At 50.1% G+C, this 15,016-nt stretch overlaps 1 long non-coding RNA gene across 2 annotated transcripts in view; it reads left to right on the top strand.

The window, feature by feature from the left end:
• The window catches only part of LOC140429817 (uncharacterized), a 332,392-nt gene that overhangs the window by 133,446 nt on the left and 183,930 nt on the right, over positions 1 to 15,016 (top strand). For both annotated transcript variants that reach the window (XR_011949214.1, XR_011949213.1), the window contains exon 3: positions 10,307 to 10,438. This is a non-coding gene — a long non-coding RNA (uncharacterized lncRNA). The remainder of the gene's footprint in view (positions 1 to 10,306; positions 10,439 to 15,016) is intronic.

Raw genomic sequence — 15,016 nt, 5'->3', positions numbered from 1 at the left:
AGCTGCTCTGCTGTTGATCTCTGCCATCCAAAGACTATCTATGGATCATTTGGCGAACTCAGAATTGTAGAACGGTCTCATTATTAAATGTAAACCTAATGTGTTCCTGTTTGAAGGTTTGTTAAGTTTTTTGGGTGTAAAAGCACAGCATACAGGTTACTTAGTGTTGTATTCTTTGGGGGGGTGTATTTGATTTACTGGTTGCTAAGATATTCACTGTTTGTTTTAAAAAGGTTAACTTGAGTTCATAGAATAAACATTGTTTTGTTTTAAAAACCACTGGTCCATTTTCTGCTGTACCATACCTGTAGAGTGAGCCGTGTGCTCCCCATACCACCATTTATTAAATGCTGTGGGTCAGATGAACTCCATGATGCACTTTGGGGCTCTCTAAACCCTGACCCATAACACAACGACCAAAGAATTCCGCCCATTGTGTTTTCCAATGCTCCAGTGAGCGACCTTGGCATTACTTATTCCATTAAGGGCACTCTGTAGATAAATTGTTGTCAATATGTGGGGAGGCAAATGCTTTGACACCGGACTAGTAATCTAGAGAGCCAGAGTAATCCCAGGGAACTTGGGTTCAAATCCCACCACGGCAGATGGTGAAATTTGAATTCAATAAAACTCTGGTCCTTTAGGTATGGACAGCAGATCCCTTCCCTGTTCTGTCCTTCATGTGACTCCAAACCCACAGCAGTGTTGACTCTTAAATGCCTCCTCAAGGATTATGGTGGCCAATAAATGCTGGACTAGCCAGTGATGCCTATGAACGAATAAAAAAAAAAAATATTTCTCAGTTAGGGAGGAAGATTAAATGACTGATCATCTGAAATTTGTCGCACTCGTAGTTTTCAGATACCTGGCGGAAATTTTGATAGAAGCTTTCGCCAGCATCTTGCTTTGCTTCCGTGTTCATCTAAGCAAGATGTCAGAATAAAATGATTGACGAAGAGGGTTGTATGTGCAAAGTTGGTACAGCAAGCTACTAGATTTATCAATGAGCGTCGAGCCAGAGCTGGTTAACAACCTGACCGCTGGCAACATCTTGCAAACTGTAACCATTGTGTGATAGAATTTGACAATTATGTTTGACTGCAAGTAGGGAAGAATCGTTAACCAAAGCTTTCGACTGACTCAAGGCTGATTTCAAAAGAATGAGTCACAGACTGACATCAGGAAGCTGGGCTGAATTGCAAATGGATGCTGAAGGATGAATTCAAAGATATACTTGGTACAACACATGACATACTCTTAAAAGCCAAAGCTCTACTTGTATAGCTAGGCAACCTTGGTCTGTAAGTAAGTAAGGTCAACAAAAATCAAGCTGCGCAGAATTGAAGATAACCTTGGGACAGATTTTGGAAATGGATTGAGAGATAGGAGGCAGCGAGGAGGGTTAAAGGACATGCACAGTAATCGTAAGAATGTGCAAGTGATGTTCCCCAGGGATCTATTCCGGAGTTATAGATTTTAACTTATTTATCAATGATGAACGAATAGAGTTTATATCCGGGCTTACAGGAGACACTACATTATGGTAGTTAAGTAATGAGGATGAAAGAAGAAAGCTGGAAAGGAACATAAACAGATTATAAGAGTTGGAAATTGAGTTCATCTTTGCGGCAGTCTACATGTAGAGGCCGAAGATGCTGGTTTAGCACACTGGGCTAAATAGCTGGCTTGTAATGGAGAACAAGGCAGCAACGCGGGTTCAATTCCCGTACCGGCCTCCCCGAACAGGCGCCGGAATGTGGCGACTAGGGGCTTTTCACAGTAACTTCATTGAAGACGACTTGTGACAATAAGTGATTATTATTGACATGTTGGTATTTCTCAATGAATTCTTTGTGTCTATCATCACAAAAGAAAGGGGATGGTGCATGTGGTAGTATGTATTGGGGGTCATGTGGGACTGGAAGCCCTAATGTCATTGGCTGACAGATCCCGGGTCCTGGTTGGCCGTTGACCTCTAGCTCCGCCCTGAAGGCGGAGTATAAGAAGCCGGAATCCTCCCCCGCAGGCCATTCTACTATCGAGCTGCGGGGGAACAGACACGCTTAATAAAGCCTCATCGACTTCACTCTATTCGTCTCACGGAGTCTTTGTGCGCTACAATTTATTAAGCGTGCCTAAAAAGGACTATGGAGCTCAGGATCATCCCCGAATGCCTGAGGATCAGCCCCCACGCAGTGAACGCGGCAGCAGCCTTCAAGCACTGGCAGACTTGTTTCGAAGGCCTACCTCAGAACGGCCACCGGCCGGGTCACAGAAGACCAAAAACTACAGGTCCTGCACTCGAGGGTGAGCACGGAGATTTTCTCCCTCATCGAAGACGCGGAGGATTTCCAGGCGGCGTTCGCAGCACTGAAAAGTCTCTATGTCCGCCCAGTTAACCAAATCTACGCTCGCTACCAGCTCGCGACGAGACGGCAAGGTCCCAGAGAATCGATGGACGAATTCTACGCCGCGCTGCTGATTTTGGGACGAGCCTGCAGCTGCCCTTCGGTGAACGCAAATGAACACACGGACATGTTAATGCGCGATGCTTTTGTGGCAGGTATGAATTCCTCCCAAATCCGCCAAAGACTTCTAGAAAGAGAGTCGCTAGGACTCTCAGAGGCCCGGGCCCTAGCAGCCTCCCTAGACGTGGCCGCGTGTAATACCCGCGCCGACGGCCCCGACCGCGCGGCAGCCCATTGGGCTCCGTACGTACCCGTCGCGACAAACCCACCCCCCCCGGACACCCCACAGGCTTGCGCGGTCCAAACGCCAAGTCGCACCGGGGGCGCACGCTGCTATTTCTGCGGCCAGGCGAAACACTCCCGGCAGCGCTGCCCAGCCCGCGCAGCAATCTGCAAGAGCTGCGGGAAAAAGGGCCATTTCGCGGTTGTGTGCCGGTCCCGCGAGGTCGCCGCTGTCCCGGGAGAACAGGGAGCCCAGCAAGCCGTTTACGCTCCCCAACTCCCCCCAGCGCCCCATGTACGACCCGCAGGCGCAGCCGCTCTGGGTCCCGACCACCGCGGTCCCGGGAGAACAGGGAGCCCTGCACGCCGCTTACGCTCCCCAACGCCCCCCCCCCCCCGTCCCCACGTATGACCCACCGGCGCTTCCACTTTGGGAGTTCTGCGCGTCTCTAACGCCCCCCAAACCACCCCCCCCATGCCCCACGTCTGACTCGCCAGCGCTACCAACTTGGGTCCCGACTACCGCTGTCCCCAGAGATGAGGGAGCCCCGTGCGGTCCTAACGCTCCCCAACCCCCCCAGCGCCCCATGTGCGACCCGCAGATGCCGCCATTTTGGGTCCCGGCCACCACGAGGGGAGGAAGGGCGCCTCCATCTTGGACCACCCCAGACCTGTACGACGCGTGGGGGCGGCCATTTTGTCCACCCCCGCCGCCATCTTGTGACCCCCCCAGCCATGTGCGATGTATGGGAGCATCCATTTTGTTCATCCCCGACGCCATCTTGGACGGCAACAACGGACCCCACTCCACTACTACAACCACGTCTCGCTTCAATTACGCTCGATCAAGCTCGGCCCCGGACACTCCAGAGGACGACGACAACGGTGCTAATAAATGGCCACGAGACACCATGCCTAGTCGACTCCGGGAGCACGGAGAGCTTTATCCACCCCGACACGGTAAGACGCTGTTCCTTGACCACCTATCCCAGCGCACAAAAGATTTCCCTAGCTGCAGGATCCCACTCCGTACAGATCCAAGGATTCTGCATAGTTACCCTAACGGTGCAGGGGAGGGAGTTGAAAAACTACAAACTAAACGTCCTTCCCCAACCATGCGCCCCCACCTTACTGGGATGAGATTTCCAATGCAATCTACAGAGCCTTACGTTCAAATTCGGCGGCCCAATACCCCCACTCACTATCTGCGGCCTCGCAACCCTCAAGGTGCAACCCCCGTCCTTGTTTGCGAACCTCACCCCGGATTGCAAACCCGTCGCCACTAGGAGCAGACGGTACAACGCCCAGGACCGGACCTTCATTCGGTCTGAAGTCCAGCGGCGACTAAAGGAAGGCATAATCCAGGCCAGCAATAGTCCCTGGAGAGCGCAGGTGGTAGTAGTGAAGACAGGGGAGAAACAAAGGATGGTCAAAGACTATAGCCAGACCATCAACAGGTACACACAACTAGACGCGTACCCTCTCCCCCGCATATCCGACATGGTCAATCGGATTGCCCAATATAAAGTCTTCTCCACCGTGGACCTCAAGTCCGCCTACCATCAGCTCCCCATCCGCCCAAGTGACCGCAAGTACACAGCCTTCGAGGCAGACGGGCGATTATACCATTTCCTAAGGGTCCCATTTGGCGTCACAAACGGGGTCTCGGTCTTCCAACGGGAGATGGACCGAATGGTTGATCAACATGGGTTGCGGGCCACGTTCCCGTATCTCGACAATGTAACCATCTGCGGCCACGACCAGCAGGACCACGACGCAAACCTCCAAAAATTCCTCCAGACCGCCAAAGCCTTGAACCTCACGTACAACGAGGACAAGTGCGTTTTTAGCACCAATCGGCTAGCCATTCTGGGCTACGTAGTGCGTAATGGGATAATAGGCCGCGACCCCGAACGTATGCGCGCCCTCATGGAATTCCCCCTCCCGCACTGCCCAAAAGCCCTGAAACGCTGCCTGGGGGTTTTTTCATACTACGCCCAGTGGGTCCCCCAGTACGCAGACAAGGCCCGCCCCCTAATACAGACCACGATCTTCCCTCTGTCGACAGAGGCTTGCCAGGCCTTCAGCCGCATCAAAGCGGATATCGCAAAGGCCACGATGCGTGCCATCGACGAGTCCCTCCCCTTCCAGGTCGAGAGCGACGCCTCCGACGTAGCTTTAGCGGCCACCCTTAACCAAGCGGGCAGACCAGTGGCCTTTTTCTCCCGGACCCTCCACGCCTCAGAAATCCGACACTCCTCAGTGGAAAAGGAAGCCCAAGCCATAGTGGAAGCTGTGCGACATTGGAGGCATTACCTGGCCGGCAGGAGATTCACTCTCCTCACTGACCAACGGTCGGTAGCCTTCATGTTCGATAACGCACTGCGGGGCAAAATCAAAAACGACAAGATCTTAAGGTGGAGGATCGAGCTCTCCACCTTCAACTACGAGATTTTGTATCGTCCCGGAAAGCTGAACGAGCCGTCCGATGCCCTATCCCGCGGCACATGTGCCAACGCACAAATTAACCGCCTCCAAACCCTCCACGAGGATCTCTGCCACCCGGGGGTCACTCGGCTTTTCCACTTTATCAAGTCCCGCAATCTCCCATACTCTTTAGAGGAGGTCCGTACAGTCACAAGGGACTGCCACATCTGCGCGGAATGCAAACCGCATTTTTTCAGGCCGGATGGTGCGCACCTGATTAAGGCTTCCCGCCACTTTGAACGCCTTAGTCTCGATTTCAAAGGGCCCCTCCCCTCCACCGACCGCAACACATACTTCCTTAATGTGGTGGACGAATACTCCCGCTTCACATTCGCCATTCCCTGCTCTGACATGACCGCGGCCACAGTCATTAAAGTCCTGAACACCATCTTCACACTGTTCGGTTGCCCCGCATACGTCCACAGCGACAGGGGGTCCTCTTTCATGAGTGACGAGCTGCGCCAGTTCCTGCTCAGCAAGGCATAGCCTCAAGCAGGACGACCAGCTACAACTCCCGGGGGAATGGGCAAGTAGAGAGGGAGAACGGCACGGTCTGGAAGACCGTCCTACTGGCCCTACGGTCCAGGGACCTCCCAGTTTCACAGTGGCAGGAGGTCTCCCGGACGCTCTCCACTCCATCCGGTCGCTATTATGCACGAGCACTAATCAAACGCCTCATGAGCGTCTCCTTGTCTTCCCTAGGAGGTCCTCCTCTGGAACGTCGCTGCCGACCTGGCTGGCGGCTCCAGGACCCATCTTGCTCCGAAAGGATGTGCGGGCACATAAGGCGGACCCGTTGGTCGAAAGGGTTCACCTCCTCCACGCGAACCCGCAGTACGCTTACGTGGAGTACCCCGACGGCCGACAGGACACGGTCTCCCTGCGGGATCTGGCACCCGCCGGCAACACACACACCCCCCCGACACCATTCACCCAACCCCCCCCTTCCTGCCACCGCCGCACCCCGCGACCGCCCCCTTCCCAGGAGGATCGGTTCCCCTCCCCTCAGGCCCGACCAAGAATAAAGCCCAAGCTGAAACCGTAAGGCTCCCGGAGACGACAACACCGGTACAAGCACCACCACCACCACCGGGGCCGAGGCGATCGACACGGACGACCAGACCGCCCGACCGACTCGTGGCGTCGATCTAAATCAATTTATGGACTTTTCACAAGAACATTTTGCTTTTCTCCCGATACCTTCTGTAAATAGTTGAAACAGGACAAAATTGTACAATACTGTATTGCCATGTGAATGTTTTCCTCCCAGGACCAGCCCTGTAAACCCTTACCACCATACGAAGCATCACCCCGCCGGGTTCATTTTTGACAAGGGGTGAATGTGGTAGTATGTATTGGGGGTCATGTGGGACTGGAAGCCCTAATGTCATTGGCTGACAGATCCCGGGTCCTGGTTGGCCGTTGACCTCTAGCTCCGCCCTGAAGGCGGAGTATAAGATGCCGGAGTCCTCCCCCGCAGGCCATTCTACTATCGAGCTGCGTGGAAACAGACACGCTTAATAAAGCCTCATCGATTTCACTCTATTCGTCTCACGGAGTCTTTGTGCGTTACAATGCAATATTGTAGTCAAGGAGGAGTGTGAATAATTTGGTTTCATAAACATAAGGGGAGTGGAAATGTTAATGAGATTAGCATCCTTGAAAGTGGACCAATCACCATGAAATGTACATCAGGCTGTTAAAAGAAGCCAACGAGGAAATAACGGAAGGTCTGACCACCGTTTTTCAATCCTACCACTATACCTCTGTCTCCTGATCATGATGTCCCCTGATTGGCCCATTTTCTCAAAGTGACTGGAATATAAAGGGGATGAAGTGATGCACCAGTTATATAGATTCTTGGTCAGAACCTTTCTGGAGCATTGTGTTCTGTTCAGAACACTATACATCACGAAGACTAGATTGATATTGTGCATGTCACAGAGTTACCGGAACTGAGGCGTCATTCTCCGACCCCCCGCCGGGTCGGAGAATGGCCGTTGGCCGCTGTGAATCCCGCCCCTGCCGAAGTCTCCGCTCCCGGAGATTGGGCGGGGGCAGGAATCAGGCCGCGCCGGTTGGCGGGACCCCCCGCTGGATTCTCCGGTCCGGATGGGCCGAAGTCCCGCCCAGAAATTGCCTGGTCCCGCCGGCGTAAATCAAACCTGGTATTTACCGGCGGGACCAGGCGGCGTGGGCGGGCTCCGGGGTCCTGGGGGGGGCCACGGGGCGATCTGACCCCGGGGGGTGCCCCCACAGTGGCCTGGCCCGCGATCGGGGTCCACCGATCCGCGGGCGGGCCTGTGCCGTGGGGGCACTCTTTCCCTTCCGCCTTCGCTACGGCCTCCTCTATGGCGGAGGCGGAAGAGACTCTCCCCACTGCGCTTGCGCGGGAAACTGACAGCGGCCGCTGACGCTCCCGCGCATGCGCCGGGAAACTGTCAGCGGCCGCTGACGCTTCCGCGCATGCGCCGCATTTCCGCGCCAGCTGGCGGGGCAACAAGCGCCATTTCCGCCAGCTGCCGGGGCGGAAATCCCTCCGGCGTCGGCCTAGCCCCTCAATGTTGGGGCTAGGCCACCAAAGATGCGGAGCATTCCGCACCTTTGGGCCGGCGCGATGCCCGTCTGATTGGCGCCGTGTTTGGTGCCAGTCGGCGGACATCGCGCCGTTGGGGGAGAATTTCGCCCCTGATGTCAGGTTTAAAAGACTCAATTCCAAGGACTAGTTGTATATATCTGGCTTGTATTCTCTGGAGGATTGAGGGATAACTAAATTAAAGGGTTCAAAATGATCAACGGATTCAATTGTGTTGATGAAAAGATTATTTTATTCAGCAGGGAAGTCTAGAACACGAAGGGCATAAACTTACAATCACACCCAGGCTATTTAGCAGTAAAATTAAAGGATCATAGACTAGCATATCAGTCAGTTGGAGCTTTTATGGCTGAAAGTGATAGATAATTTTTTATTATTGTCACAAGTAGGTTTACATTAACACAGCAATGAAGTTACTGTGAAAATTCCCTAGTCGCCACACTCCGGCGCCTGTTCGGGTACTCAGAAGGAGAATTCAGAATGTCCAATTCACCTAACAGCAAGTCTTTCAGGACTTGTGGGAGGAAACCAGAGCACCCGGAGGCAACCCAAGCGGACAAAGGGAGAACGGGCACACTCCGCACAGACAGTGACCCAAGCCGGGAATTGAACCCGGGGCCCTGGCCCTGTGAAGCAACAGTGCTAACCACCGTGCCACCCGATGTTGCAAGGGAAAACTATGAAGGGATTGGGGTCAAAGGCAGTTAAATGGTGCTGTGATGCAGATAAGCCTTGATCTCATTGAATGTGTAGAAACAGGCTGGAGGGATTGAAAAGTCTATCCTGAACCCTGCATTCCAAGAGGCACAGGCTGCAACTGCAAACAGCCGCAAACAGCTGGACATGCACAGTGGCAGATGTTTTCTACATCTGGGTGAAATGTAAACTTGTATCGTTTCACGTTTCAGATATCAAACAGTGTGTTTCACCTGAATACTTAAAGATGTCATTGTCATGAGATGCAGACGGCTAGAACTCAAGGACTGCGAGTGAAAATTTTAACGTAGGTTGATAATTTACATTGCACCTACTGACCCGGGATTTCCAACAAGTGGCAATCACTGTCATATTTCCATTAGTGCCTAAATACTGTTTACACTTTACGCACTGTCAACACTGCATCAAATATTTAGAAAGTTTTGTAAAATAAAGTGCCCTCCTGGATTTTTTAAAACTCCTCAATAGTTTTTGATTCACATCTTTTCCTAAAGGCATTGTTGTCCCAACTCCCATCAAGTTTTATTAGAAAAATAATAATACTTCTTGTACTATGGCAGTGCTAATAACATTATTTTGCACCACATTGTCCAACCAGCTTGTGCCTCCTTCAGGAAGACCCTCACTCAAGCCTCACATAAGAGGAAAGGGAAGCTGAGGTGGTTTCCAATTGTCTTCTTGAGCGTTTTTCTCTTCATGCTACCTTCTTGTAGGTGGCCTACAATGGAGGCTGTGGAGCACCACCCACTATGTATGATGGGGAGATTGTGGTAAACACCACTGGTAATACATTGCATGTGTTACGGTACTGCCACTGTATTACAGGTACCACAGTAAATCCCAGCCTGCTGTATAAAAGTGTATGCTCTCCTGCGCTGCTCCCATTCTGGTTACAGCTGCAGGAGGCACAACATCTTGTGCAATAAAGCCTCGATTGTTTCACCATTCTCGTCTCGTGGTAATTGACGGTACATCAGAGATGTTGCATATGCCCATCAGAGATGAGCACTTTCACAAGACAGTATTAAAAGCCAGCACGCATTCTTGTTCTTGCTCACTGCTTGGTGTTGAATGTAACTCTTCTGAACTTAGGGGTGAGAATGCTACCACTGTATGCCGCCACTTCATCCATCTGTGAGCACCACATTGGACGTTAACCCATCACTGAGAGATTAAATTCTAATCTCCAGTTATGCAGGGTGGGCTGGAGTGCAGATTGAATCATTCACCTTCTGACTCAAGTGGCCAAAACCTCGCACACAGCCAAAGGCTCACTCTCACGTCATGGGTGGAATTCTACGTAGCTCGGCGGTGGGTGAAGGTCGACGTGGAAGCCAGGGAATCGCTGACTCCTAACCCCGCCTTTGAAAGGCAGCGCATACGTGTAGCGTCACTGACACGGGTCACTGTCTGTGTGGGGTTTGCTCATTCTCCCCGTGTCTGCGTGAGTTTTGCCCTCACAACCCCAAGATGTGCAGGGTAGGTCGATTGACCATGTTAAATTGCCCCTTAATTGGAATTTTTTTTTAAATTAAAGGAAATAAATAAATACATGTAGTGGACAATGGACAGATGCAGGCAGGCCAACTCCATAGGGAGATGATGGGCAATGCGCCCAATTGGCAACTAAACACGATTCTTGTGTGGTGCACAAGCGCATATGTATGGCAATGGGGGTGACAAAGGGGATGGCAAGTACCACATTGTTTAGTTGGCAAATGGCATAGAATAAAGTGGGCTGCTGACTAAGTACACAGTGGCCATGCTTCTGAGGGTCTAATTGTAGCAAATTTACAATCTCTATCTTTATTTGCAGGAACAGAGGGCCACAATGCCCAACAAAGGAGCAGGACCGGACTCTGTGGCACTAACAAGACCATCCTGGTAACTATTGAGGAAGAGGTTCTGGAGTTGGCTGGCAACCAATGGAATCGAACCATTAATTAAGGTGAGATAGGAGGAAGGCCCCAGGGTGGTGAGAATCCAAGGGCCCTTTTTCATAATTGCAGCAAGCAGTGATGAAGTGGCTGGGAGTAATCTAGAAACTGGACCTCGAGGCTGATAGCGGAGTTCTGGAAGTAATCTAGGTACTGGGCCTCAGGCAGCTGACGGAATGATGGAAGTAATCTAGATACTGGGGCTGAGGCTTATGACAGAGTTATGGCAGGAATATCAATACTGGGCTCAGGTAGCTGATGGAGGTATGGCAGTAATCTAGATACTGGGTCTCAGGCTGATGACGGACCTCTGGAGTTGTTCGCAGGTGACAAATGTTGGACATCCAGCGTGAGGTGCGTGGAAGCCAGACATGTTGCACATTCTGGCATGGACACTGGGGAGAGTCCATCTAGGCCATGAGAGATACGATTACCTACTCAACAAAAAGAATGGCTTCATCCATTAACAGGCTGGTGAATATCATGGAGGGCCAACCCCAGCATATCGCGGATGCAGTACTGTGTGTGTTCCTGACCTGGACTCCATCGCTTTGTCTCAGACCTCCCAATACCTGAGCAAGGGGGAATGGGGGACAAGGCACCTGGAGAAATATCCAGCTCCTGGTCCCTCTTAGAAAATCAGGAAGAGGGCGGCATGTGGCGCAATGGTTAGCACTGGGACTACGACGCGGAGGACCCGGGTTCGAATCCCGGCCCTGGGTCATTGTCCATGTGGAGTTTGCACATTCTCCCCATGTCTGCTTGGGTTCCACCCCCACAACCCAAAGATGTGCAGGTTAGGTGTATTGGCCACCCTAAATTGCCCCTGAATTGGAAAAAATAATTGGGTACTCTAAATTTGTTTAAAAAAAAGAAAATCAGGAAGGGCCCAATGAATCTCACAGTGGAGGAGCAGCAGCTGCCAATGTCACCCAGAAGAATTGTTAGGTCATTTCTGATAGCCCGGGCCTCTCCTCCGCCACTCTGACATCGATGGAGAGGCCTCTGGGTGTCACGGCAACTGCTGAGTCACTTGCCACTGTGCAGAAGACAGTGGGGTCTTCACAGCCTTAGGCGACCAAAAGAGGGCCTTGAAATTTATCCCAGGCACAGGGGACATAAGGGATAAGGGTCAGCAGCTTGTTCCCACTGGGTTTGGCAATGAGGTGCGAGCACCACACCGCAGAACCGAGATAGGAATCAGGAAAACCCCACATTAACCATTAGGGTGGACCTGGCTGTCTTTATTAATTGTGAGCTCTGAACATTGATATGAGTTCTTGTAGACATAAATGATTATTATTTTCCAATTATTATCCAATTATTATCCCATTACAAATGGGACACTGCTCAAAGGTGACCATAGCACCATGTTTTTGGACCCTCCCCTTCAGGAATATCTCTGAATCTGATCAGAGATGGGTGTGCAGCAACATTTTCACAAATAACCAACTCCCATCGCCCTGTCCTGCTTATGACAGGTGAAGTCCACACCCCTAGCCTTTATATCCACCCTTTCATCAGACCCTAGAGGAAAACATGATTCCCATTGGTGGTGTTTCCTGTGCACCCATCTGATTAAAGCGTGGACAATGTTGATGGTAGTCACTTAGGCTGTTAAGTACTTAATCGTCGTTGAAGTACTGATGGAAAAATGGCAGGCGGGCTGCTGATTTCAGAGCACGCCCGCCATACTGCATTATAGTGGACCAGTATGATGAGGCGAGTTCACGACCAGGCGTCAGTACGCTGGACTTAACGCTTCTGTGGGACTACAGCAGTCTTGCTTTGGCCACATAAATCTCGGTCCCAGGCAGCGGTATTTGTCGCGCTGAGATCAAATGCATCTACTTCATTGATAATTTTGCAGACGACAAGGATTTACCTGTTGCAGAATGATTTAAATTACTGTTGGTACATAATTCTTCTCGGATGGACCAGTGAATACAGTGGTAGACTGATGTACAGAACTTTACCCCCACCCCCAGGTATCTATCTAATACCCACTTGAATATGTTAGTGAACCTGCTTTCTCCAGCCCAGCAGGCCACACATACCTGATCACAACTCTCTGCCTTAAAAAGTGTTATTCATCTCCCTCAGCTTCTTTTACAAATTTACCCTCAAATCTCGTTACCAACTGTCCTGCCATTTGAAAGAGTTTTGTGTTATTCCCCCTAGCCAAATTCTTCTCAATCTGAATACTGTTGTGTTCTGCTTCTTCACGTAGCATAAGCTGCTTCCTTGATGTATACTCTGACAAAGGAAGGTTCAGACTTGGAGATAAGTTCAACACATTTACTGAACAGTTAACAATTCTCCTACTTGGATTTGACTCTCCTGCTAATCTACTATAGTCACTCGATCTAACTAACCAGTCTGCTCCAATCCATGCGGTGGGTGTGATGCTTCCTGATCTGCCCCTGTCTCTCTGAGTGTCGCCTATGGAAAAGTGAAAGAGCATGTGTGCCCTATCCTTACATATGGGTAGCCCCCTTGTGTAGTGTCACCTCTGGGTGTGTCTTGACTGCCCATTGGTCGTGTCCTATCTTACTGGCCTATTGGTTGAATGTCTGTGTGTCATGATGTCTCTGGTGCTCCCTCTAGTGTGTATTTAGTTCTAGTGTATTTACATTAACCCCTTAGGTTCAGATTCGATGGGCCGATTGCCTCATTTGGCACCATCATTCTTTGATTGTAAAACACCCCTTGCTTCCAATTGATATATCAGAATATAATTCTAATGTATTTGAATGGTGGCACAGTGGTTGGCACTGTGGCCTCACAGCGCCAGGGACCCGGGTTCGATCCCGGTATTGGGTGACTGTGTGGAGTTTGCACGTTCTTCCAGTCTCTGCTTTGACGGGTTTCCTCCCACAGTCCAAATATGTGCAGGTTAGGTAGATTGGCCATGCTAAATTGTCCCCTTGTGTCCAAAGATTGGATGGGGTTACGGGGATAGGGCAGGGGAGAGGGTCTAGGTAGGATGTTCTTTCAGAGGGTCAGTGCAGACCCGATGGGCTGACTGGCCTCCTTCTTCACTGTAGGGATTCTATGATATGATATCTATGAATAGACAGTGGCCACTTCTGGAAAGGAGTCATACAGGGACACTGAGATATGGACCAGATTGTGTTTGGTTGGGATTTCTTTCATGCCACAGTGGCCAGCTGTCACTCCTGAGGAAGACTGGAAGTTAGAAAATGTAATGCCACCATTTAAGAAAGCAGCAAGAGGGAAACCAGGAATTATAGATCAGTTAGCCTGGCATCAGTCACTGTGGAAGCGCTGGAATCTATTATTAAGGAAGTCGTACAATGCACTTAGAAATCATTGTGCAATTAAACAAAGTCAACAAAAGGGAAACCATGTTTTGACAATTTTATTGGAGGTTTTTGAGAATGTAATCAGTAGGGGAGATAAAGGGGAACCATAGATTTTGGACTTCCAAAAGGTTTTTGATAAAGTGCCACATCAATGTATTAGATAAGGGCTCATGGAGTTGGGAGTAACAGGAGCACTGATAGAAGATTGGTTAATAAACAGGAAGTAAAGAATAGGGATAACTGTCAAAACAGGGAATCAATTAATCCTTTGTCCATTTTCCCAATCTCCAGAATGATTCAAATTGTTAAATCTTATGGGTGACAGTGGTAATATTTCATTCAGCACAAATGAAAGCTGAAACACGTTGGTATCTGAGCTCTAATGTTAAAGCAGAGCATCAGCTGGGAGTGTGATCTCCAATTAATCACCCTGGTCGATTCCGTCAGTGTGGCACCTTCACATGTGGTCTCTCTCCCAGCACAATTTCTGCTCGAAGGTTCAATAAACCCCTCTGCCCAATAACTTTCTTTCATGAACTTAAAAACATTTCAGTGCTCGGGATGGCATCTTTGCATCTGATCAGCTCTTTTATTCCTCACCCTATCTTTTCTCATGTTCCGCCTGATTTCTGTTGAGCTGCTGTTTGTTTGTCAAAAGCACAATTCCCCCACCAAATCACGTCCCAACTGCTTCTACATAGGGTTTTCCAGAACACTTGTAGCAATGAATTATAGAAGTCATGGTATTTAAGTTAATTTTTAGGGGCAAGGTTGAGAAGACAAGGCTTTCACTGATAACCTCAGCAGGTATGGGAATTGAACCCACGCTGTTGGTCTCACCCGGCATCATGAATTAGCTATCCAGCCAACTGAGTTAACTCACCATTATCAGGCAGACCACTGTCCCTGGTGAACCCACTGGTTGCCAGTTACCAATCGAACGAGTCCCTCCAAAGCTGGTTCCTAAGACCCACTCGGTGCCAAGGAGTCTGGTTTCTCCTCTCCAAAATGCAAAACCTGGGAACACAGTATTCTGGCAAGCAGGCTGTTTTAACTGAGTCTTCTGCTTTAAGACTCATCCCGTTTATGGGTCCACGGATCAAAATAATAAAAAGAAAGGGAAAGGCATATCAACAAAGGAAATAAACAGGAAGGACTCTAATATAACTCCCTCCTTGGGGATGAAACCTCATTGCAATCTTACATCTGCCACTTATGAACACTTAAACTTGTGACAATGAATCCTTAATAATATTGCGCTTT

This window comes from Scyliorhinus torazame, chromosome 9 (genome assembly GCF_047496885.1).
Source record: "Scyliorhinus torazame isolate Kashiwa2021f chromosome 9, sScyTor2.1, whole genome shotgun sequence".
Lineage (NCBI taxonomy): Eukaryota > Metazoa > Chordata > Chondrichthyes > Carcharhiniformes > Scyliorhinidae > Scyliorhinus > Scyliorhinus torazame.
The sequence above is the reverse complement of the archived record's forward strand: the minus strand, read 5'-3'. Positions and strand labels throughout refer to the sequence as shown.